The 25,882-nt window shown below is 38.8% G+C and overlaps 1 protein-coding gene across 15 annotated transcripts in view; it reads right to left on the bottom strand.

Moving 5' to 3' along the window:
- LOC140729646 (leucine-rich repeat-containing protein 4C-like) overlaps positions 1-25,882 on the bottom strand; it is a 1,048,826-nt gene that overhangs the window by 107,544 nt on the left and 915,400 nt on the right. The window contains exon 1 of one of the 15 annotated variants that reach the window (XM_073049662.1): positions 4,434-5,200. The exons of 13 other annotated variants lie outside the window; for them this stretch is intronic. The gene's annotated coding sequence lies outside the window, so the exon portion shown is untranslated. Of the gene's footprint in view, positions 1-4,049; positions 5,201-25,882 lie in introns of those variants that run through there. One more of the 15 variants, XM_073049660.1, reaches the window with a different exon arrangement.

Below are 25,882 nucleotides of genomic sequence, written 5' to 3' on the forward strand. Positions count from 1 at the left end.
AAGTTAATATATTTCTAGTATTTTGTTTGACTAAATCCTAACCTGAGGATTAGTTTATTTTACCCATATTTAGACATTAGGTGCTTCCTTTAATCCCTCCTCTATTATATTAGCAATGTTATATTCATAACACTAAAGGAATTTTCTACTGTGATTTATTCTGTGATGGCATTTCTATAACAGTTGAGGCTTTTCTGGCTGATTATCTTATATTAGTGAAAAATTATGAAAATAGATGTTTTAGAGAGTACTTAATTATAGTCTGATTTTTCCTGCCACTAATTAATGCCAACCTTGACAAAAAAGGTGGCATAATTTTTTTTCAACTTCAAATTGATCAAAATCTACAAAACTCAAATCACATTTATCTCACAGCACTTTCTCAATTACACTGTGCCGTCCATTGGGAATTTTGATCTTTTTTGCCAGAAGTTTGAAATAATTTGGACTAAAACTTTTCTGAAATGGTTAAACTGAACAGCAGGACTTGGAGATGTGCTTTGGAAATCAGATGAGGCAAACCAGACTACTTGAGTTGAAGGAAATTCATTTAACAGACCAGTGATTTTTCATATCCATTACACTTAGGAAACTCTGCTTACTTGAGCTCAGCAGGGTTGGTTGGCAGGAAACTTTAACTAGTTCAATTGCCATTGCTGAACTGTGAGCAAGTGAGACTAGGAAGTGCCAATATGAAGATAGGGTAGAAAGCACAAGGTCAGATGAACAAAATGGAACTGGGACACATTTATACAGTCGAGACAGGAAATCTGACTAATAGAGGAGGAGCATAGCACACTCAAACAGGTCAGAATCAGAAATCAACAAAGATTGTGTTATTAATGCTGTCACCATGGAGTGCAAAGAGTGCTTTGCTGTTTTTAAAGATCTGAATTGCAAGAAGGCAGTGAACATTATTGCTGCTAATTTCATGTCCACCTACTGATTCTAAAGTACTGCAGTTTGATGATTCACACAAGATCTTGCCTCAATAAATTGTTAATCAAGCTGCCTTTAATAAGACTGGAAAAGTGCAAGTTGTCTCACACACACACACACACACACACACACAGCATTCTGGCATTCACTTCATATAACACAGAGCCTCCATTGTTCGAGACTCGAGATGTGCTATCACATGACTGCATATTCGCACGGTAAAGGAAAGTTCATTGATCATAAGGAGCAAGGGGTTAGCCACGCCGATTCTAAAGATGACTTCCAATAACGGAAATAATGCAATGTCACCAACTTGAAATGTTTAACTGTTTTTCTCTCCACAGATGATGCCTGCCATTTTCTATTTTAAAATTCAGATTTTCAGCATCCAATTACTTTCCTATACCAAATTCCTCCCTCATTAAGTATAAGGTTTGTGTTTTTCACTGCTAATTTTCTCCTAAAAAAAAGTATGGTGTACCTTATCTTTAAATGTACCTGAGCTATTTATCCCAACTGTACTAAGTGATAGCAAGTTCCATATCCTCTCTCTTGAATTCCCTCCTGAATTCAGTCATGGATTTATTGGCATTGCCCAATAATCAAGACACCTGCCACAAACTACTGTTAGAAAAACACATAGATAGTCACCCCACTAGACTTTTAAGTGAACATTGATCAATATGCAATCCACTCTCCATTCCCCCCTTGTTTGTGGATTTCAATACATCATTTATAATCCATCAAGATTCTATGTTGATATGTCTTCTCTATTCATTGCTAAATAAGGTAATATGGCACATCTTAATCATAGATGCCCACCCCAGATCATCCAGAGAAATATAATAAACATGCTGATTATTATTAAAATTCAAGTTTAACATTTTCCTTTATATTAATAAATAAAACTTGCATCCTAAACAGAGTTAAAATTAAGTTATTTTGCTTTAAAAAAAAATAGAATTGAACAAAACAGTCTCCATGATGGCAGCCTCTACTTGGGCTGGTATTGGTATCTATTAAATTTGCTGCTTTTTAAAAAGCTATTGGGTGCAGGGCGAATACAATTAATAGAAAGGGTTAAGTTCAGCTGCTGAATTTTGGATCTGTGGTTATTATGCATCATTTCGGGATTCCTTCTTGGTCACAGCCACTGAAATGGCTGAAAGCATTTTCTAATTTGTACTCTGCAATGGCAGAGCAAGGAAGTCTAGAAATAGGTCATATTTCTTACAGCATTGAAATGCTACTTTTAAATTCTGATGAACACATTAACACCATAAGGGAAAGAATACAAATAGTTAAACTAGATTAAGTCTATGAATTGCACAATAGTGTTGGAAGCTCATGTGCAAAATAACCTGAAGTTAGGTTAATTAGCCTCGAAGCCAAAATACAATGATTTTAATTACACGTCTGAATAGGGCCCTGATAACTAACTTAACAGATAGGAGATAAACCAATCAAATAATAGATAGATTGTAATAAGCCTTTCATTTCCAAATTATACCAGGAATAATTAAGGAAAATAGTGATTCTTTATGACCTTGTACTTGCTATCTGTCTTATAATCTGCTTTTGCAGATTTTTATGAAGTAGTGAATATTCACATTGACATTAAGAATTTTGTACATGATCTCAATTTTAAATTTGATAAAGACTGGATTTTAGGAATTGAGATGTTTAAGAATTGAATATTAAGGTAAAAATAATTTCTTTGCAAAATGAATCCAAATAAACTTCAGTACCAATGCACATAATGTTATATTGAAATATCAACTTTTAGATTCAGTACAATAAAATGTGCAATAAAATCTAATTACTTTGACTATTTTGTTAAATAGCATACTAAAAATATGAAATTATAATTAAAATAGTGAATTGCTGTGGAATCCAAGGGAAGTATGAATACTTCTGACTAGTATTTCACCAACATCCAAGCTTATTTTTACATACTTTAATATAGCTACAAATCGCAGTTTAGGATAGACACATTACATGCCCACAAAGTGTTAAACCCATGCTCAATCAGAACATTGAGAACTTTAAAAGTTGGAGATAAAATATTTCTAAATGTGCGGCTAATACTATTGGCGTTGCTCATTTTCCTCATTTGTCACCTTAACGGTGAAAACACAAAATAATTATTTCTGGCTGGGGACTTTAGACAAAATGGACAGTTTCTCTATGGCTGATGCATTCTCAATCATCCAGAGTGCATGAGCATGCCCAGTATTAATGAAGTCCTCTAATGAGAATTTCTTCTCAATGGATCTTCCAGACTGATCTAGCACTGGGATTCGTAAGCAATCGGGAAGAGAACACACGGTGGTTACTGATATGTAACAGGGAGCATCAATATAATGGGATTATTGTTCAATGATCACACCGTACTGAGTGCAACTATTGTATCTCAACTGACAATAGGCGCGTTAAGAAAAACTCCACATTCAACATTTTTAATCTAAACATATGAGAAAAAGCTTCAAGCGTGGTGGGAGGGCTTGGGGCGTGTAATGCTATTTTAGAATTCAACCCTTTATCGCAGTTCACCCGTCAGATATGCCGACAAGCACCTTGCAATAATTCATATCAGAGGAGACTCGTGTTGAATTCCCTTCAGTATAAATTCTTGCGCATAGAATGGTGTGAAAATTAGAAATTCCTTATGAAAAGAAGTGTAGTCTTATCAACTATTTGTTCTTGACAGGAAAGGCGAAGATTGCGAGTCTTTAATTTAAATAATTAACGCACATTGAAACGGCACAGCGGATGAAATGACAGGGGCTTCACGTTGGCGCCTGTGTGCAGTGACAGCGATAAGGGAGTTAAAAGCGGGTTCCGCACAGCCGACCGTCTCATTATCTGCAGCTCATTAGGAAACTGCAGCGAACCGGCGGTTTCCCGGAGAGAGGAAAAATAAGCCCGGCTATCCGTTACTTCAGCTCTCAACCCTAAACAAAGCACAAAAGCTTGGAAACGGAAATTTAACCCCCTTTTATATGCTTTGCCAGACCCCCTTACTACTCGGTCGCTGGATGGATAAATTGACTCGACTAAACAAATAAATGCACGTATATTTAAATGAAAAAAAATCGAGCCGAACTCACAGATTAATTTCCCTTGCTCCCGTTTCCACGTCTCTTTTAGTTCCCAAATCTCTCCTCCCCTCTCAGCAGAGAAATGCACATCTGCAATTTCAAATCAATTTCCGGCATGGCATTCCCGTCCGCTCCGCAGAAATATCCAAAAGGCACGTCTCTTCATTCACTCCGTCTTTCCCTGGCCATCGGCCCCTCTCTCCTTCTCCCGTGCAGCCTATTCTCTCTTTAAAAAGCGGCATTCATCTCTTTTTCCCAAACTCAAAGAGCCATCACATCCCAACTAGAATTCCCCTCTCCACTCAAGGAATCGGAATCTTTTAGCGTGATATCCCGGCTGCCCGTGTCTGAACGCCAACAAGCCTCTGTTTGCTTTTCTTTAAATATACATACGTTACTCCCAGAACAACTTTCTTTCCTCCTCTACGAGCTGATTATATTTTCCAATCACAAAGCAGTGCGGTAAGGATTTTTTTTTCTTTTTCTCGGTTCCCGTGGCCCTTTAATTCTCCTCCTTTTCTTCGCGCTCTCTTTCATCTCACATCAGAGATAAGATCGACCGGTGCAATCCTCAATTTCATTTTCTTCTTCCTTTCTCAATTCCACCGGCAGAGCACAGCATCCAAGCCCAGGCGCTGATTTCCTTCGCCCCTCTGCTCTCTCCTTCGGCTGTAGAACAAGCTCCTTCCGACAGTTCTTCCTCGCTTTTCATTCTCCTTATCTTGGCACCATCAGGACACAGAGCGATCCTCCCAAATCTCTTCCTTTCGTTTTATTCCACGCTCTATCCTTCCACTTCACCCTCCTCCCTTTGCGGCTCTTGAGTCACTGTACCATCTCCCAGACCGCCATCTACAAGTTAATCTCTCCTCTGAACATCATCAGTTTGGCTGACACCTTTAAAATGTCAATTAGTTTTCCCGGGGAGGAGGGGAGAAGGGGGAGGGAAGGGGCGGGTTGGAGAAATCCTAGGGAGTTTCAAATGCAAATCTCGCACTCCTTTAAAACCAGAAAGAGTTTCCTGTGTAACTGGATGAAATTCCAGCCCACATGTCCTTTACTTATTGATTAACATCCAGGATGATCTTGGATGCTTCGGTCCACATGCACTTTGCGCAGCTGTCTGCTTTCACTCTTTAGTTCTTTTTACTTACTCTTTCTCTCTCTCCTGATGGGGAAAAATGCCATTACCCGATTACCTCCCATCATTTTAGCACTGATTGGTCAATTGTATTGGCCCTTGACGTCGGCCAGGGAGCTTTTTGGCGGACGAACATCAAGCCACCACTGCCACCGTGCGGGCAATCTAAGCATACCAAGAACCCAAGCGAACGCAACCTTTATTCAGCAAAAAAAAAGATGTTTTATTCGCATTCTCAAGGGGGAGATTCGGAGTTTGGTGAGATTCCTCCGTTTATTTTTAGCGCAGTTTTCGGCTACAAAGATCTAGCGCTGCGTAGACTAACCCTTGCTGCTTACTGGCACGGGTACTTCTACGTAAGGTAGACGTGCGTACAACTTAGACACAGAGTATTGGCGCAATCGTGACATTTGTCAGTGCAGAACGTGATGTAGATGTTAATATTGAGAAGACACTGGAAGGTCCATTCCTCTCATCTCCGAAGTGTTTTTTTTTAAACTTCTCACCTAAAAATTTAAAATGCACGTGAATTAAGAGTAAGTTACGAACAATATTTTAGCTGGAATCAAGCGTGGGGAAATTTCTCAACATGTCTCTGCACATGTATTGCTGGACCTGCTGAGTATTTACAGCACTTGTCTTTATCACAGATTTCTGCTTTTTGTAGATTTTTTTTGCTTTCATTAGCAGTAAGTTTAGTGAGGATGTTGGTAATGGAGATGTGGAGAAAGTTAACTCTGGTTTGTAACATTATACAGAAATACAATCAATGGCCATTTTATTAGCTATCTCCTATAGCACCTAAAGTGGCCACTGAGTGTATGATCCTGGTCTTCTGTTGCCCTAGCCCATCCATTTGATGTGTTATGCATTAAGAAATACTCCTCTAAACAACAACTACTGTCTTTGATCATGTCTACATGCTTTTATCCATCAAATTGCTGCCATGTGATTGGCTGATGAGGTATTTGCATTAAGGAGCAGGTGTACCTAATAAAATGTCAACTGAGTGTATATCATAGCAACATCAGTCTACTGTACTTTGCCTCCAAAATTCATTGCATTGGCATGAATGCTTTTAGCACTATTGATTAGGATGAATTTCTTAGTTCGAGTCTCCAAAATTTGTTTTGTTAGTGTTCTTTGTAAACTTGGCATGGTGCTGGTTAAAGAATATAACTTTAGGTACAATGACCTGGAATTTGTAGCTTTAATGATGGCAAAACTATCAATACCATGTCAAAATGGCAGCAGTTTCTTGTGCCACATTTCAATTAAACACAGAACTATGAAAGATAACATCAGAGACTCTCTGCTACCACACAGCTATTGTGCAGATAGAATTAGCTGACAAAAAGAGTTAAGCTTATGTGTGTAGTTTTGTTCTCTCATTGCATTATTAAAAACTAATTTTAAAATTATATTTCATCTTCCTTAATTTTGTACTTAGGTTCTGATCTTTTATTTAAAGTATGATTTTAGTACTACTTTACCTCCTAGTTTGCTGACTGAAATTCTATACGTACATTGATTGGCTTCATACCCAACTTGATGGCATTCCTTAAATGCAATTGCCACCACTAGATTTTAAATACAGTGAAATGGGGAAAGCAATGGTATTGAGCCTGGTATATCTTCAGGGATAGCTATCACTGCGATCAGCATTTTCGTGCTACCGGCAAAATATAGGAATTGCTTTGATTTTGTAGTGTGTGATTCTTTTCATGAAATTGTTAATTACCTTAATAGTAAAGGCACATTCATGAAACTTATTAAAATGTGAATTAAAGCTTGGGAAATTTTCAGTCATTTGGTATAGTGGAAGACGATCTAAGTACCTGAGCGGATAGGATCTTATCTGAATAGTATTACTGACTGCGTCAAAGCTGATGTCAATGATTTTATCCAGCATTCGATAACCTTTTTGTCAGTTTGTAAGATGCCAGCAAAGATCCATGTTATACATATCTGGACATTATGGACAGTAAAGTGACAGTTCGTAGTATAGTTTCCAGTAATGGATCTCAAGATTAGGGTATAATCTGCATGTCTCCATCAAGATATCAATTTATAGCATTTCCATTGATAGCTTCATGGGAAGTATAATGTTGTTTGTTTATAGGTTCCATATCCATGGCAACCATTCACTGACAAAAAGGGTAGCAAAAGGGGATGAATTTTAATGTGAAGCTTGTACTGCCTCACCACCCCGGACATGCCCTCTTCTCATTACTACCATAGGAAGGAGAGGTAACCAAGCCTGAAGAGACACACTCAGTGTTTTATTGCACTCTACTGCTGCCAGAAAACAACACATTTCATGTCAGTGACAATAAACCTGATTCTGATTCTGTTTAAAGCACAACATTTGGATACTTAATAGAATGAATAAAATCTGTAATCAATGGCAACAAAAATGAATAGAGCAGACCAGCTCCGGAGGGGCCACTTAGCCCGCAAAGTTATGTCGATCTTAATGCCAGTTTATACTAAATGTACCCCTCCTGTGCTTCATTCCTATCTCTCTCTTGCCTTCATATTCATGTGCCTATCCAAATACTCCACCAAGCTGCCTGATTCCACTCCCACCCAAGTAACATATTTCAGGCACGTACCACTCTCTGCTTTAAATAAAACTTGCCCCTCATGTCATTTTAAAACTTAACCTTAAAAGCATATCCCCTGACATTTCTGCCCCAGGGTAAAGATTTTGACTGCCCAGCCTCTTGTAATTAGTAAAAAAAAACACTATCAGATATCCCCGTAACCTCCAATGCTCTAAGAACAACCCAAGTCTCTCTAACTTTTTATTATAGCTCTTGCTCTCTAATCCAGACAGCATCTTGCACAGTCTCCACATCCTTCCTACAGTGGACATTTCAGGGCTGTATGCAATATCCCAAGTGCCGTCTGACTAAAGTTTTATATAGCTTCAGCATTACTTCCTTACATTTATATTCAATACCTCTACCAATGAAGACAAGCTTGCCATATGCCTTAATTAACAACCTATCTACTTACATAAGTTACTGAATGAATGATGGACATGGATCCTAAAATCCTTTTGTACTTCAATATCCTGCCTCTTATTTGGCTTCCCCACACCTGCCCAAATTAAACTCCATTTGCCTCTCCTTTGCCCAGATCTTATAATTGGTCTATATCTCACAGTTTTCTTTCATAGTCCTTTACATTGTCCGCAGCTCCACCAACGTTGGTGTCATTCGCAAATTTGCTGATCCATCTATCTACATTTTCATACAAATCATTGATATATATAATAAACAACAATGATCCCAGCACCAATTCTTGTGCAACACCATTGTTCAAGGACCTCCAGCCAGAATAACAGCCTTCCATCACTTCTCTCTGTCTGCCACGGACAAGCCAGTTCTGAATCCAAACTTGTAATTCACTCTGGATCTCGTGCATCTTTATAAAGCCATAGAACACAACAGCAAGAAACAGGCCCTTCAGCCCACCTAGTCTGTGCTGAATTATTAATCTGCCTCATTCCATCATGCTGCACCCGGACCATAGCCCTCCCATCAATCTACCTGTCCAAATTTATCTTAACTGTTGAAATCGAAACCACATCCATCACTTCCGCTAACTTGTTCCACATTCTCACTGCCCTTCGAATGAAAAAGTTCCCTCTCATGTTTCCGTTACACATATCACCTTTCACTCTTAAACCTTGGCCTCCAGTTCTCATGTGGAAAAAGCCTACTTGCATTTACTGTATCTATATCCCTCATAATGTTGTATACAAATTATCTTCTGAATCAATCTTCCATGAGGAAACTCATCAAATGCCTTACTAAAGTGTATGTGGATAATGTCCACTGCCTTAACCTCATCAAGCTCCTTTGTCATTTAAGAAACCCATTCACATTTGTAAGGTATGATCTACCCTGCCCAAAGTCATACCGACTGTCCCTAAGCAGACTATCTTTACAAATGCACATAGACTCCATCTCTCAGTATTCTCTCCTGTAGCTTTCCTATCATTGAAGTGAGACTAACTGGCCTATAATTACCTGGGTCCTTCCTATTTCCTTCCTTGAAACTTGTTGCTAGTGAGGATACAAAAATCTTTGTCCAAGCCCCAACAATCTCCTCACTTGCTTCTCTCAATACTGGAGGATAGATGCCATCAGGTCCTGAGGACTTATCCACTTCAATGTTTTCAGAAGACCCACACTACCTCCTCCTTAATCTCAAAACAACACAGCATATTAGGATAATTTTCCCAACTCTGCCTTGACTATCCTCAAATTCCTTCTCCTCAGTAAATACTGATACAAAAAATATTCATTTAATGCATCAGTCACATGCTCTGACTCCAAGCACAAATTCCCTCCCTTAATGTTGGGTCAATTTACCCTCCCCTCAGTTGTCCTCTTTTTCTTAATAGAAAATAAAATACCTATAACTTACGTATAAGTATAAAATGCCTTGGGATTCGCCTTGATTCTAATTGCCAAGGACATTTCATGGCCTCTTTTGGCCTCCTGAATCCTCTGCTTGAGAACTTTTCTGCTATCTTTATATTCCACAAGGGCACAGTCTAATTTCAGCTTTCTAAACCTTATATATACTTCCTTTTTATTCCTAAATTTAAGGTTTTGAGTCATACAAGATTCATTCACGGTCATCTAAAGTATCTTACTATCGTTGACTTTACTCCTTACTGGAATAGAGTACTGAACTATGATCAGCTGGTCCCTATCATGGTGGGTGATTTCAACCAAGGCAGCTTGAAGAATTCTCTGAGTAACTACCACCAACATATCACATTTAACCACTTATACAACCAACAAGAACACTTAATATACCATCTCACATACATATTTTGGAAAGTCCAATAACCTAGCTGTATTTCTACTCCCGGTGCATAGGCAGAGACTAAACCCTGCAGCACTAGTGGTGAAGATCAAGAGGAAGTGCATACGGGTCTATATTGAGTCAGTGGATTGGACAAAATTCAGAGATTCATATTTGAATCTGAATAAATATATCACAGTTGTCATCAACTTAAAGACCTGTAAGGATGAGTATGGACCTTCGAGAACATACTGGATATAGCCAAACGAAAATCAGTGGATGAACCAAAAGATTCATAGTCTGCTGAGGGCTAGGTCTGTAGCATTCAAACCCAGTCATCTAGAACTAACCAAGAAGAACAAATACAACCTACAGTTGGCTACTTTAAGAATGAAAAGCAATTCTTATTGAAGTTAGAGATAGGATCAGATGCACATCAGCTCTGGCAGGGTTTGCAGGCCATTACTTCCTACAAGGTGAAACGTAATGACTGAGAGGCTTCACTCCTGGATGAGTTCAACACTTTTTATGCATGCTTCCAAAGGGAGAATAAAACTACATCCATGTGAATCCCTGCAGCATCTGGTGACCCTGCGATCTCTGTCTCGGCGGCAGACGTCAGAACATCTTTCAAGAGAGTGAACCCTTGCGAGGCATCTGATGGCCCTGATGGTGTACTTGGTAGGTGATTGAAAACCTGTGCCAACTGTCTGGCAGATCTTCAATCTCTCACTGCCGTAGTGGGAGGCTCCCATCTGTTTCAAAAGGGTGAACATCATACGATTTCCCGAGAAAAGCAGGGGTGAGCTGCTTCAATGACTATTGCCCTGTGACACTCACATCTATTCTGATGAAGTGTTTGAGAAGTTGGTCATGGCTAGAATCAACTCTTGTCAAAAGATGGACCTGAACCCACTGCAATTTGCTAATCACTACAATAGATGCCATCTCACTGGCTCTCCACTCAACCTTGGATCACCTGGACAATAGTAATACCTACCTCAGGCAGCTGGTTGTTAATTACAACTCAGCATACAACACAATCATACTCTCAATTCTGATCAACAATTTCCAAACCCTGGACCTCTGTACCTCCCTCTGCAACTGGATCCTTGACTGACTCTCCGGGAGAACACAGTCAGTGTAGATACAAAATAACATTTCCCCCGCTGACAATCGACAACTGAATGTTAAAAGGACTGAACAGATTAGATATTGCAAAGTTATTTCCCATGGTAGGGGAGTCTAGGACAGGAGGGCATAATGTCTGAATTGAAGGATGTCCATTTAAAACAGTGATGCAAAGTTAGCACGGACTAGAAGGGCTGAGATGGCCTGTTTCTGTGTTGTAATTGTTATAAATGGTTATAAAATAACTTTAGTCAGAGGATGGAAAATCTGTGGAACTTGTTGGCACAAACGGCTGTGGAGACCAAGTCATTGGGTGCATTTAAGAGATAGATAGGGTCTTGATTAGCTAGGGCATCAAAGTGTATGGGCAGAATGCAGGGGAGTAGGGATGACTGGAAGAACTCGATCAGCCCATGATTTGTGGAGCGACTCGATGGGCTGAATGACCTACTTCTGCTCCTATACCTTATGGTCTTATGGACTCTGGCACACCCAAGGAGACGAGCTTAGCCCACTTCTTTATTCCTTTTACACCTATGACTGTGTGGCTAGGCACAGCTCAGATACCATCTATAAACTTGCCAATGACACAACTATTGTTAGCAGAACTTCAAGTGGTGACAAGGAGGCATACAGGAGTGAGATAGATCAGTGGGTCGGGTGTCGTCACAACACCAGCCTTGCACTCAGTATCAATAAGACCAAGGAATTGATTGTGGACTTCACGAAGAGGAGGTTGAGGAAGACTCCAGTACTCATTGAGGGATCAGAAGTGGAAAGAATAGGTAGTTTCCAGTTCCTGGGTGACAACATTTTTTTAAGATCTATCCTGGGCCCAATATAGTAATGTAATTTACAAAGAAGGCATGACAGTGGGTATATTTCAATAGGAGTTTAAGGATAATTGGCACGTAACCAAAGACTCAAGCAAATTTCTACAGATATATCATGGAGAACTTTCTAACTGGTTGTATCACCGACTGATATGGAGAGTCAACTGCACAGGATTGCTAAAAGCTGCAGAACTTTTTAAACTCAACTAGATCTATCACAGACACCAGCCTCCCTAGCATTCAGGACATCTTCAAAAAGTGATGCCTCAAGAAGGCGGCAGTCACCATTAAGGAGCCTCATCACCCAGGATGTGCCCACTTCTCATTGCTTCCATCACGGAGGTGGTACAGGAGCCTGAAGACATATACTCAACATCTCAGGAGCCCTCCACCATCAGATTTCTGAATGGACAATGATGTCAGTTTTTTTAAAGCTTTCTTTTAGCACTACTTATTTAATTTTAGTTTTATGTATATTTATTGTAATCTTATAGTTTTTTATTATTATGTATTGTAATGTACTACTGCCACAAAACAGTAAATTTCATGACATATGCCAGTGATATTAAACCTGATTCTGATACTTTGTACAATTTTCATTGTCAGGCATGGGCTTATCCAACCGTAGGTGCTCCCAGTCAATGCCTGTTAGCTTTAGTCTTACCTTCCACTAATTTAATACCTTCCCACAAGATCTAATTTTATCCTAACTCATAACTATCTTAAAACATAATGAGGTGTGATTATCCACAAAATGTTCATCCAATATCCTGTCTGTTGCCTGGCCTGGCTCATTTCTCAAAAGTAGGTCCAGTATGTTTTCCCTTCTAGTTGGACTCTCCACATACTGTTTCACAAAACCTTCCTGAATGCAATAAAAAATATCTCAATCCAAACCTCTTTTATTAAGTTAAGTTCTAATCAATACTACGGGTTAAAATCCCCAACTCTGGTAATCCTTTTGTTCCTGCACCTTTCCGTAACATGTTTATGTATCTGTTCCACCAGCTCTCAGTAGCTTTTGGGGGGGGGCTTACTATGCTTACTATATAATTGCACCTTTCGTAATTCATGACTCTGTGCATGATGCCTCCAGTATGTCTTGTTTTAGTACTGCTCTGATATTCTCCGTTAGCAGTAGTGCAACCCTCCCACCCCATGTATCATGTCTAAAACAACAAAACCCAGGAATGGTGTGTTGCAAGTCTCGACCCTCACAAAATCAGCTCTTTATAATGTGTATTTCCAACTAATGATCAAGGCTCTAAGTTTACCATTTTTACCCAAAATACCCCTAGCATTGAAGTAAAACTATTTCAACCCATCAGTCTCACCTCATTTATTAGCCTATCCCTTGCTGTCCTTCCTTTCAGACTGATTTGTCAGACCATCTTTATTGTCCCCAACCCTGGCACCTGCTGCCCTGCTACTGTAGTTCCCACTACCCCATGTTATTCTAGTTTAAATCCTCCTGACTACCATTAGCAAACCTCCCAATGAGGATATCGGTTCCCCTCCAACTCAGGAGCAAGCTGTATAAAATAACCTTCTTTTAAAATCTTATTATACATCCTCTGATGCTTATTCAGAATACTGTCCTGACATTTGTTAGAGAACAGGTATATTGCCCATTTTGAAAAAAAAACACTTATTCTTAAGTCTGACAGAAGAAAATACTTCACAAACTCAAGGCAAGTCACTGTTCTCAGAAAAGAATATTTATTTTGTTTTAATTTAGGAGCTGACATCACTATAATTGATCTCTGCAGATAAACATTTATTGCAGTGTTTCACAAACACTCTGTTCACCACAATCTTACTTATTCCAAACTTGTACAAGAGCTATATTTTTGAAGGATTTACATTTTGATCTCCAGTAAAAGAAGAGTTAAATAAGTTTTAAACAATGACTCAGTGTACCCTTGATTGTCAGAGTAATATTATTTAAGTTAAAGTAGGAAAACTTGATGAGTCAAATACAGAGTGAAAAAATATAAAACTACCTTGACGGATTAAACCATTTCAAATATACAGTATCTTCCACATTATTTGTGAACATTTTAATATTAGGGTTCTATTTTTATCTGTTTCTTCAGGAAGCTTGTGACAAAATGTACCAAGAGTTACATGGCTGAATGACTGCTCAGTAATGTTGTCTGCATATCTAAAATTGACTAAAATGTAATATGGTAGCATGCTATGAGAAAATCAAGGGCTCCATAAATGTACAATCTGAGAGAAAAAGAGAGTGGATTTTACAAACATTAAGCAACTGACCTCCTGTTGTTTTTGGGTACCCACAGAATTATAACATTTAGAAAGAACAAGACTGCTGAGAAGCTTGGTTTTGTGCCCAAAGCCTTTGGAAAAATAAAACAGTCAAAGCCTGTAAAGTTCAAAACTATGAAAAGTGTACTTCAACTATGCAAACAAAGAAAGAACTGCTACAATCAAACTCCTACTGTGTCAAGGCAATTCATGTTTCAATAAACAACAACACACACAAAATGTTGGTGGAACACATCAGGCCAGGCAGCATCTATTGGGAGAAGCGCTGTCGACGTTTTGGGCCGAGACCCTTCGTCAGGACTCATGTTTCAATAACTGTGTTAGCACAAGCTTTCAACAAAGCGATGCAAAAGCAGTGCAATCAAAAGGAACGCAAGTCCTGAAATTTGCATTTTCCTACTTGAAATGTAACACAATCATAAATACAGTAGATTCTAGTTAATTGGACTATCAGTTAATTGTGACAGCTACTTATTTGTAACAATTCTTAAAGAACTAAAACTGATCAAGGGAACAGCCAAGGTTCCATTCATTTATTTGGAACACCATGCCATTTAATTGGGACAGGAGACTGTTGCTGAATAGTTTCTAAGCAGCATGAGTCGTGTGCACTTGTGTGGCCATTAGATACTACACCATGCTTAGTTTTTAAACAGTGTCAGCTACATTCAAAAACCAGTGATTTTTCTCACTAATAAGCAGTCAAACAATTCAGAACTATTTTGTTCACTGTGGTTTCAAGCACTGAGGCTTGAAGATGCCAGGAAACATCAGGAGTGAAAACTACTTTGACAATTTAGGAATTAAAAAGAATTTGAAGGTAATGACAATTATATTGAATGTTACAATGCAAATGAAAATTTCAAGGATGAAATACTTGAAAACATTGTCTGAAGGCAGTACATTATCTGTATTAGGTGTCTACACTGATTTTGCTCATTTATAGTCAATCCAGAGAACACAGTTGAGTATACTGAATGAATTCCTCCTCAATAAATATTAGGAATTAATACACAGTTTTCTGGTACTGTAGTAATATTGGCGGTGTTCTAATTTGTTCTGTATTTCATTTAAATACCTAATTTATTACTCAATTGAATGGTAGTTTGTACTTTTTTTATACCTTTTTAACTGTTTCCTTTTTTAACTTCGGTTAATTATGTCAGCCACTTAATTGGGCCAAAATGTACTAGTCCCGATGTGTCCCAATTAACCAGAATCCACTGTATATAATTCTATTCTAATTACCTATTTTAACTGAAACCTGTCATAAATATAATCCCATTGTAACTATTGACCAGCTGGAACAGAAGTCAAACTCTACCTTTAAAACTGCACCACAGTTACCCAACAGGGGAGCCGTAGTGCGCGCTGAAGTTCTGTTTCTACAGACTGAAAGATAGGGAGTATGAAATTTAGCAATAGATCAATGGAAAACTGCTGTTATATCTGTTTATGGCTAGGTCAGTTCTACCTTGAAAGTAAGATCTCTTGGTCATCCACTCAGAGTAGGGTGAGCTCATCAGTCAACAGCAGACGATGACTAGAGCAGCACTTAAATTGATGGATTTGGAAAAGAGTGACTCACAAGAAATTATACCTCATCAGATCATTGGCAGATTGGCCCATGGGATGGTCATGGAAATGCTGAGATCAGTTTGTACCTAAGTGAGTAGAGAGCAAGGTAAGGCTAACGTATTAGAACTATTGTAATTTCTTAACCCTAAATAAAAATATTTCATCACAGAATAAAGAATTCACAATTACAGTCATTTATTAAAAGTTTATAAAAGCTTAATCTTCAGTAACATTTTTCAATTTATGTCAGCATGTTCATTTATTTGTGGGGACTTGCGGCTTATATCCAGAATATTCTGTTAAGTATTCGCAGAGGATGTACAGCAAAATGAAGAAATGTGTGTAAGTTCACATATTGTGCTCCATAAAATTCTGATCCATTGTTTAATATTCCATTTTAAAGAATATCACCCTCCATCATTTTGTTTTCTCAAATTCTTTCCATTTTAATTCGTCTTCTTGAAACGTATTGAGCATATCGCAGTTAAGTGCTCATCTCTGATGCATTTGCCTGTTGCATTCACCTCAGTATAAATACCAATAAATAGAGAATGCTTTAACCCAATTAAGGATATTTTCAGAAACATATATTGCATTTCTCTTTGTGTGCGCCATTTGACATAAATGATCATATTGTCATGCACAGCAGCTGCTTTGTGGATTACCCTTGTGGTCCCAGTGCAGCACTAACATCAAGAACAAATGTCTTCTGTTATATCTCTAAGGTTCCTTCCTCATTCTTTTCCTATTGCTTATTTCCATACTAACTCCCTTGTGACCTAACAAGTGGCCTTTGGTTTGTTACTGGACCTATGGTCTTGGTCTCCATCCGAGCTTTGTCAATCAGGATGTCTAACCTCATCCTCAATAAGCCAGCATATTTTCTATTGCTGCGTTTCACTTCTCAGAAAGTAAAAAAATATATATATTGCTGTTCAAATCAATCATTTACAATTTAGGAATACAAGTTAAAAATCAAGCTTGAAGGAAAATTGCTTCCCTTATAATAAACCATTTAAACATATCCCAGTGCATAGCATGCAATGAAAATGAAAGTATTTGCACTGGCAAAAACAAATTATGAAACTGCCAAAGGAATTTCATTTCCCAAATCTATAATGCCTATAATGTGACATTTTGAGAAATGAAATCTTAATTTTTATACAATTTGTAACATCCTATAATGTACAGTATACACAAAATGGAGACATCTTGACCTCTTTGATGACTCAGTAATAACACAATAGTGACATGGAACAAGAAAAACTAGGAAGTTTTCATGAATGTTGTATGGAGGCATTTGAAATGATATACTCAGTATATAGAATAAGATAGATGATCATTTAACACAGTTAGGAATGGCATTATGACATTGTGGGCATCACTGAGTTGTGGCTAAAGATAATCATAGTTGGGAGCAGAACATTCAAGGATACACATTGTATCAAAAAGATAGGCAGGTAGGCTGAGGAGGTGGCATGGCTCTGTTGGTAAAAATTGAAATAAAATTCTAAGTAAGAGGTGACATAGGTTCGCAAGAAGTAGATTACTGGTGGATAAGATACTACAAGGATAAAAAGACCCTGATGGGAGTTATATACAGGCCACTGAATAGTAGCCAGGATGTGGGGTGTAAATTTCAATGGGAAATACAAAAGGCATGTAATAATGGCAATGTTATGTTAATCATGGAGGATTTCAATATGCAGGTAGATTGGGAAAATTGTTTTGATGCTGGATCTCAAGAGAAGGAATTTGTAGAATGCCTACAAGATGGCTTTTTAGAGCACCTTATGGTTGTGCCCACTAGGCGAAAGGCAATTCTGGATTGAGTATTCTGTAATGAACCATATTTTATTAGGGAGCTTAAGGTGAGGGAACCTTTTGGAGGTAGTGATCATAATATAGAGTTCACCCTGCAGCTTGAGGGGGAGAAGATAAAGTCAAATGTATTTCAGTGGAGTAAAGGGAATTATAGAGACATGAGAGAGGAGCTGGCCAAAGTTGATTGGAAGGGGACTCTAGCAGGGATGACGGCAGAAAAGCAATGGTTGGAGATTCTGGATCAATTTGAAAGGCACAGGAAAGATGAAGCAGTATTGTAAAAGGAGGATGAGGCAACCATAGCTGACAACAGAAGTCAAACACAGCATAAAATCAAAAGAGAGGGCATATATTATGACAACAATTAGTGTACATTAGATTGGCTGAATGGCAGGAGGTAAAGAGTCGGAATAAAGACCTATTCTTGTTGACTTTTGGTGACTAGTGGTGTTTCGCATTGGTCAGTATTGGACTGATCCCTTCTTTTCACATTATATGCCAACAATTTGGACGATGAAATTGATAGTTATGTAGCCAAGTTTGTGGGTGATACGAAAACAAGTGTAGGGATGGTTAGTGGCGAGGAAGCATTGAGTCTGCAGAAAAATTTATAATGATTGGGAGAATGGGCAAAGAAGTGGCAGATGGAATATAGTGTAGGGAAGAGTATGGTCATGCACTTTGGTAGAAGGAATAAATGCGGTGACTATACTCTAATTGGGAAGAAAATTCAAAAATCAAAAGTGCAAAAGGACTTGGATTTCTTGTGCAGGATTCCCTAAAGATTGACTTGCAGGTTGAGTCAGTGATGAGGAAGGCAATGTTAACATTCATTTTGAGAGAACTAGAAAATAAGAGGAAGGATGTGATGCTGAGGCTTCATAAGGCATTGTTCAGATCAGTCTTGGAGTGCTGTGAACAGTTTTGGGCCACTTACCCAAGAAATTATGTGCTGACATTGGAGAGGGTCCAGGAATGAAAGGGTTAATGAATGAGGAACATTTGATGGCTCTGGGCCTAAACTCACTGGAGTTTAGAAGAATGAGGGGTTATCTCATTGGAACCCATCAAATATTGAAAGGCCGAGATAAAGTGGATGTGGAGAGGATGATTCCTATGGTGGGAGAGTCTAAGACTAGAGGACACAGGCTCAGGATAGAGGGATGTCCATTTAGAACAGAGATGAGGAGGAATTTCTTTAGTCAGAGGGGGGTGAATCTGTGGAATTCATTGTCATTGACAGCTGTGGAGGTTGAGTGAGTGTATTTAAAGCGGAAATCGATAGACTCTTGGTTAGTCAGGGCACCAAAGATTACAGGGAGAAGGCAGGAGAATGGGTTTAAGAGGGATAATAAACCCGCCATGAAGGAATTCTGACCATATGTCTTTTGGTCTTGTATATGATTTGGGTTATTGCTTGTATAATGGTGAGTGAAATGAGTAATTATAATTTTACCCTGTTTTGAAAGGATAGTGGAAAAACATAGATAGCCTTCATGACTGAGATCACTATTTAGAAAACTCTATTTTCAACTTTAGGTATAAAGTCAATGGAAGATTCGTCTGGACTATGGCTATTTCCACAGCTGACTAACAACTGAAAATTGACTATTTGTGGTTGTTGATTACCAATAATTCCACTATGGGTAGCTCGAGAAATTATGGTACTCGGAGAATCGCCCTTCACAAAAAATAAGCTTCACCAATATTATGGCCCAGAAAATAAACAAAAAGATGATAGAGTAGGAGGAAAGGAGGTTTGGAATCAGTGACAAAAGTTCACTTTTGAAGAACACCAAGAGCTGTGATCTGGATTGTTTTAGATAATTTCATCCAGAACTATATCTTTATGCAAAGTAAATCATTTCCATGTTAGTAACCACACAGTAAATATACTGTATATAAACTTTGTAGGGACTTTATTAGGTACCTCATGTACCTAATAAAGTGGTCATTGAATGTATGTTCATAGTCTTCTGATGCTGTAGCCCATCGACTTCAGGGTTCAAAGTATTGTGCATTTAGTGATGCTCTTCTGCACGCCACTGTTGTAATGTGTGATTATTTGGATTACTGTCGCCTTCCTGTCAGCTTGAACCAGTCTGGGCATTCTCCTCTGACCTCTCTCACTAAGAGGAATTTTTACCCACAAAAGCACCACTCATTGGATGATTTTTTTTTTTGGTTTCTTGCATCTTTCTCTGTAAGTTCCAGAGACTGTTGGGCATGAAAACCCCAGGAGATCAGCAGTTTCTATGATTCTCAAACCATCCTCTCTGGCTCCAACAATCATTCCACAGTCAAAGTCACTCAGTTCACATTTCTTCCCTATTCTGATGTTTGATCTGAACAACAACCAAACCACTTGACCATGTCAGCATTCTTATTTTTTTGCATTGAGTTTCTGCCTCATTAAGAAGCAGTATACAGGTGTACCTAATAAAGTGGTCATTGAGTGTGTGTTTATTTTTGCACTTCAGCTTGTGTGCAAAAATAAATCCCAAACTGAACTGTCCCAGTTATGAGTGGCACGTGTGATCAGGAAGGATAGGCCCAGGAAGATATTAAGTATAGGTGTGGACTGGTCAGTGTAGATGTGGAGGGTTGGATGGCCTGCTGCCATGCTTTATGACTTAATGACTCTAGAACTTAAAGAAAATATTTGACAAATAATTCATTGAGATGCATTAAATCTAAGGGCCCAACTAAAAAGCGGAGCATGGTTTTACTGCAGAATACACAGAGCTACATCAATGAAGTGTAGCTTTTGCAACATAAGGTAATTAGGCAATGATTTTATTTTCAATTTAAAACATGTATTTATATAATTTGATTTTACAGTCATATTCTCTTACAGATTTAAATTACTGAGAAATAAAATGGTAAACAACAAATAAGCTTCAGACTCAAAGGCACTTGTGTAATCAACTGGAATTGGTTTATTCCATGCATGACTCCAAAATAATGATAATTGGTAAATAAGATTGTGGGTCAGCTAAAAGTACTGAATGTTTTGAATATAGTGCCCTTAATGCAGCTACAGACTAGATTCCTGTGGTGAACTACATATACCTGTCTGGACATGCCCCCCCCCCCCCGCTGACTGCTCCTGTGGCTCCTCCCACAGACCCCTGTATAAGAGCGATTGGAGGCACAGCTCCTCCCTCAGTCTCCAGGATGCTGTGTGGTGGTCACTTGCTGCTTGTTCTTTCTTCCAGCCAATAAAAGCCTATATCTCACCTCACGTCTCCGAGAGTTATTGATGCTGCTTCAATTCCTAAGTGAAGTACTTCAGTGAGGGTAGGGCTTCGATTAGATTAGTAAATACATTAATTGAAACAGACTTGTTTGGGCAGGTACTGTTTGTAGTATGCGCAAGTAGATCAAAACTACTGGGATTCATGCTGACCATATTTGTATTAAGTGTCTACAATTTTATGAACTTTGGTTCAAAGTTAAAGAGTTGGAGTCCAAGATTTGGACACAGTGATGCACTTTGTTTCAGTAAGTTGTTATATCTCTTGGATTCAATATAGTAGAAATAGCCACACTGGAGAGACTGGTAGTTTAATATAAGTTAAACATGTATGAATATCCGAAAGGTAGCATTGGAGGAATTTCATAACTTGCACCTGTCTAATGGTGTTCTTCCCAAATGTGCTGAGGGGAGCAGGAACTGTTAGGAGGAAGACTAAACTGATCTCAGAATTATGATACAAGGGCAATACTCGCTGGATACGGCCAAAGACTGGAACATGTAGAGTCCTTGTGGTAGAGCTAAGAAGCAGCAAGTGTCAAAAGATCCTGAAGGGAGTTGTATACGTGCCTCTGTACTGTAGCTAGGATGTGGGATACTAATTACAATGGGAGATAGAAAAGCTGTTTATAAAGAGTAATGTTACGATAATCATGGGGATTTCAGTATGCAAGCAGATTGGGAAAATGGGGTTCATCGTGGATCTCATTACTATTGCTGTTGCTATTACTAAGGATAAAGTACTTAGGAAGCTGAAAGGTCTGAAGGTAGATAATTCAGCTAGGCCAGATGAACAACACCCCAGAGTTCTAAAAGAGGTAGCTGAAGAGACTGTGGAGACAATAGTAATGACCTTTCAAGAATCACTAGATTTTGGAATGGTTGAAGAGGAGTGGAAAATTGAAAATATCATTCCACTCATTAGGAAGGGCGGAAGGCAGAAGAAGGGAAATGATAAGCCAGTGTGCCTGTTTTAAGTGGTTGGAAAGATGTTGAAGTCTGTTATTAAGGATGAAGATTCAGGGTACTTCGAGATGTAAGATACAAAAGGCTAAAGTTAGCATGGTTTCATTAAGGAGAAATATTGCCAGACAAAATTGATGGAATTCTTAGCGGAAGTAAGCAGGGTGGACAAAGGAGAGTCAGCGAATGTTATTCACTTGGATTTTCAGAAGGCAGTTGACGAAGTGCCAAACATGAGGCTGATTATCAAGTTAAAAGCCATAGTTTTACAGGAAAGATACTCACATGGATAGAAGATTGGCTGACTGGCAGAAGGCAAAGTAAGGGGACTTTTCTAGTTTGCTGCCAGTGACTAGTGGTGTTCTATAGGTGTCAGTGTTGGGACAACTGCTTTTCATGTTATATGTTAATGATTTCAATAATGGAATTGATGGCTTTGTGGCTATATTTGCAGACAATACAGAGATAGGTGGAAGGGCAGGTAGTGTTGAGGAAGCAGGGAGTCTGCAGAAGAAATTGGATAGATTGGGAGAATAGGCAAGAAAGTGGCAGGTGAAATATAGTGTAGGGAAGGGTGTCATCATACACTTTGGTAGAAGAAATAAAGGCATAAACTATTTTCTAAATGGGGAGAAAATTCACAAATCAAAGGTGCAAAATGACTTGGGAATCTTATGCAGGATTCCCTAAAGGTGAACTTGCAAGTGAAGTTGGTGGTAAGGAAGGCAAATGCAATGTTAGCATTCATTTTGAGAGGACTAGGTTTTAAGAGGAAAGAGCTAATCCTGCTCCCATGTCTTATGGTTTTATGGAATGTAGTGCTGCCTCTATCATGTGAAAGATTGAGCACAGTTTTCTAAAGTTTTCAAGTGCTTTGTTTCTTATTTAATCTGTATGTAAAGATAAGTTCAGTGAAGTACCATGATTTGAGTGTTTTGGCCAAAACAGATTTACATCCACAAACACCAATCTAGTGTCCAGCAAATGAAGGACAAAAGGAATAATTGATGCCTACAGTGTTGCTACACAAAATGAATGCTGTATTTTCAGAATCAAAATAAGGATCAGGCATATCACTGGCATATGCCATGAAATGTGTTCTTTTTTGGGAGCAGTACATTACAATAAATAATAATTAAAATCTATAAATTACAATAAGAAATATATACATATATAAAAAATAAAGTGCAAAAAGAGAGCAAGAACTAAGTAAGGTTGCGTGCATGTATTCAGTGTCAATTCAGAAATCTGATGGCAGAGAGGAAGAATCTGTTCCAAAAATGTTGAATGTATGTCTTCAGGCACTTGTACCTCCTCCCTGAAGGGAGCAACCCAGCATGTCTTGGGTGACAGGGATCCTTAATGACGAATGCCACCTTTCTGACACATCGTCTTTAGAAGATGTCCTTGATGATGGGGAGGCTAGTGTCTGTAATGGAGTTGACTGAGTTTACAACTTTCTGCAGCTTTTACCAATCCAGTGCAGTGGCCTCTCCGTATGGTGATGCAACCAGTTGGAATGCTCACCAAGATACTCAGTAGAAGTTTGCAAGTGGCTTTGGTGACTACCAGTTCTCCTCAAACTCCTATTGAAATGTAGCTGCTGTTGTGCTTTCTTTGTAATTGCATCAATATGTTGGGCCCAAGATAGATCCTCAGAGTTGTTGACACCCAGGAAATTGAAACTGCTCACTCTTTCCACTAACCTTCCTCCGACAAGGACTGTTGTGAATTCCCTTGACTTTCCCTCTTGAAGTTCACAATTGGTTTTTCTGATGTTGAGTGCAAGGTCGTTCCTGTGACACCACTCAACCAGCTGATCTATCTCACCTCTGTGCATCTTTCTGTCAGTGTCTGAAATTGTGCCAACAATAATTGTGTTGTCAGTAAATTTATAGATAGTGTTTAGCGACACAGTCCTAGATATAGAGAGAGTAGAGCTGTGGACTAGGTACACATCCTCGATGTGCATCAGTATTGATTGTCAGCGAGGAGAAGATGCTATAATGGTAACACAGTACACAATATATGTTGCACAGTCTTTACTGCAAACATCATTTTATGATGAAGCATTTTAATTTAAAACTATGAGATCAAGCACAATGCTAACTCAACACACTGTCCAAAACAGAAATTATCATTGCTAAATTTCTCATCAGAGATTAAGGTAAAGGTTATATCCTGTAAGTGAGACAGTAACTTTATTAGAAGGAACAAAGGCATAGACTATTTTCTAAATAGGGAGAAAATTCAGAAATCAAACATTCAAAGAGACTTGGGAGTCCTTATGCAGGATTGCCTAAAGGTTAATTTGTAGTTTGAGTTGGTGGTCATAAGGCAAATGCCATGTTGCCATTCATTTTGAATATAAAAGTAAGGACGTAATGCTGAAGCTTTATAATGCACTGGTAAGACGGCACTTGGAGTATTATGTGCATTTTGGACGTCTTAACTAAGAAAGTATTGGAGAGGGTCCAGAGCAGGTTCACGAGAATGATTCTGGGAATAAAAGAATTAACTTATGAGGGGATTTTGATGGCTCCGGGCCTGTACTCACTGGAGTTTACAAGAATGAGAGAGGATCTCATTAAAACTATTTGATATTGAAAGGCCTAGGTACAGTGGATGTTGAGAGAATGTTTCCTATAGTAGGAGAGTCTAGGAACAGAGGGCACGTCCTCAGAATAGAATGATGCCCCTTTAGAACAGCGATGAGGAGGATTTTTTTTTTCAGCCAGAAAGAGCGGTGAATTTGTTGAATATATTGCCACAGATGTCTGTGGATGCAAAGTCATTGGGTATACTTAAAACAGAGGTTGATAGGCTCTTGATTAGTAAGGGAATCAAAGGTTATGGGGAGAAGGCAGGAGAATGGGCTTGAGAGAGATAATAAATCAACCATGATAGAATTCCTGCTCCTGTGTCTTATGGTCTATGGCCTGAAACAAAAAATGGGCAACTCACAAGACATATTGAGTCATAGAATTTTACAGCACAGAAACATGTTCATTGGCTCAGCATATCTATGATAACCATCATAACCAATATACTGATTTCACTTGTTTGCATTAATTCCATATTCCTCTATGCCATGCTCATTCAGCTAACTGTCTAGTGTTACGTACCCCGTAACTGGGTCACTTACCAGCAAAGATAGAGAGGTCCGTTGAAGTCTGATGGTACTATTTTTAACAGCATTTATTGATAAAAATACACAAAAATAATATCAATGCAAACATACAGACAATATACGTCATCAATACTAAATCTAAAAGCGCAGGGTATAATAATAATCAATAAGAAATAGCTCGATCGTTGTCATGGGGATAATGTATTGTCCGATGGAAATATAAAAGCCACTCAAGTTCATTCAGGCTGCAGCTTTAGGGTGGAGAGAGAGACGATGTTTTTAGAACTTGCCCATTTTCCTTTTTATGATGTCAATCCTTTGAAATGTCGTTGTGGTGATCTCTTCTTTAGCGAAGCCGTCTTCCATTGTAAGGCCTCGATCCCGGGCAATGGGAAAGGACACACGTGGGCCTCCACCGGCTGTCGCTATTAAACGCTGTCACGGGATTTCTAGCGTTTCTCCTGGTGCGTCTCAAGGGGCTGTTCCCCAGACCCTCTTTTATCCTGACTCACAGGGTCTCAGATGTCAATCAGGTCGGGATGATACAATCCCTCAACCAACCCCCTCTGATCATTCCCTGAGGGCTTCCATGAAGTACAGTACTCAATACACAATTCCGTCTCCAAGAGACAATGACCTGTTCCGTGGCTTTGTATCGCTGAGGGCCAGGACATTCCAAACATCTCTCTCTCATTTCCTGGGTCTCCTGACCGGACTTAATAGCGATCTTGTGATTCTCAAAAAGGAGGGGGGCACAGGCATAACACTAGATACTTTTTAAACGTTGTAGCTATTCCTGACTCCATCACCTCTGCTGGCATCTCATTTCAGATTCAAACTAATTGCTGTGTGAAAATGTTACCCTTCAGA

This window comes from Hemitrygon akajei, chromosome 6, assembly GCF_048418815.1.
Source record: "Hemitrygon akajei chromosome 6, sHemAka1.3, whole genome shotgun sequence".
In the NCBI taxonomy this organism is placed as follows: Eukaryota; Metazoa; Chordata; class Chondrichthyes; order Myliobatiformes; family Dasyatidae; genus Hemitrygon; species Hemitrygon akajei.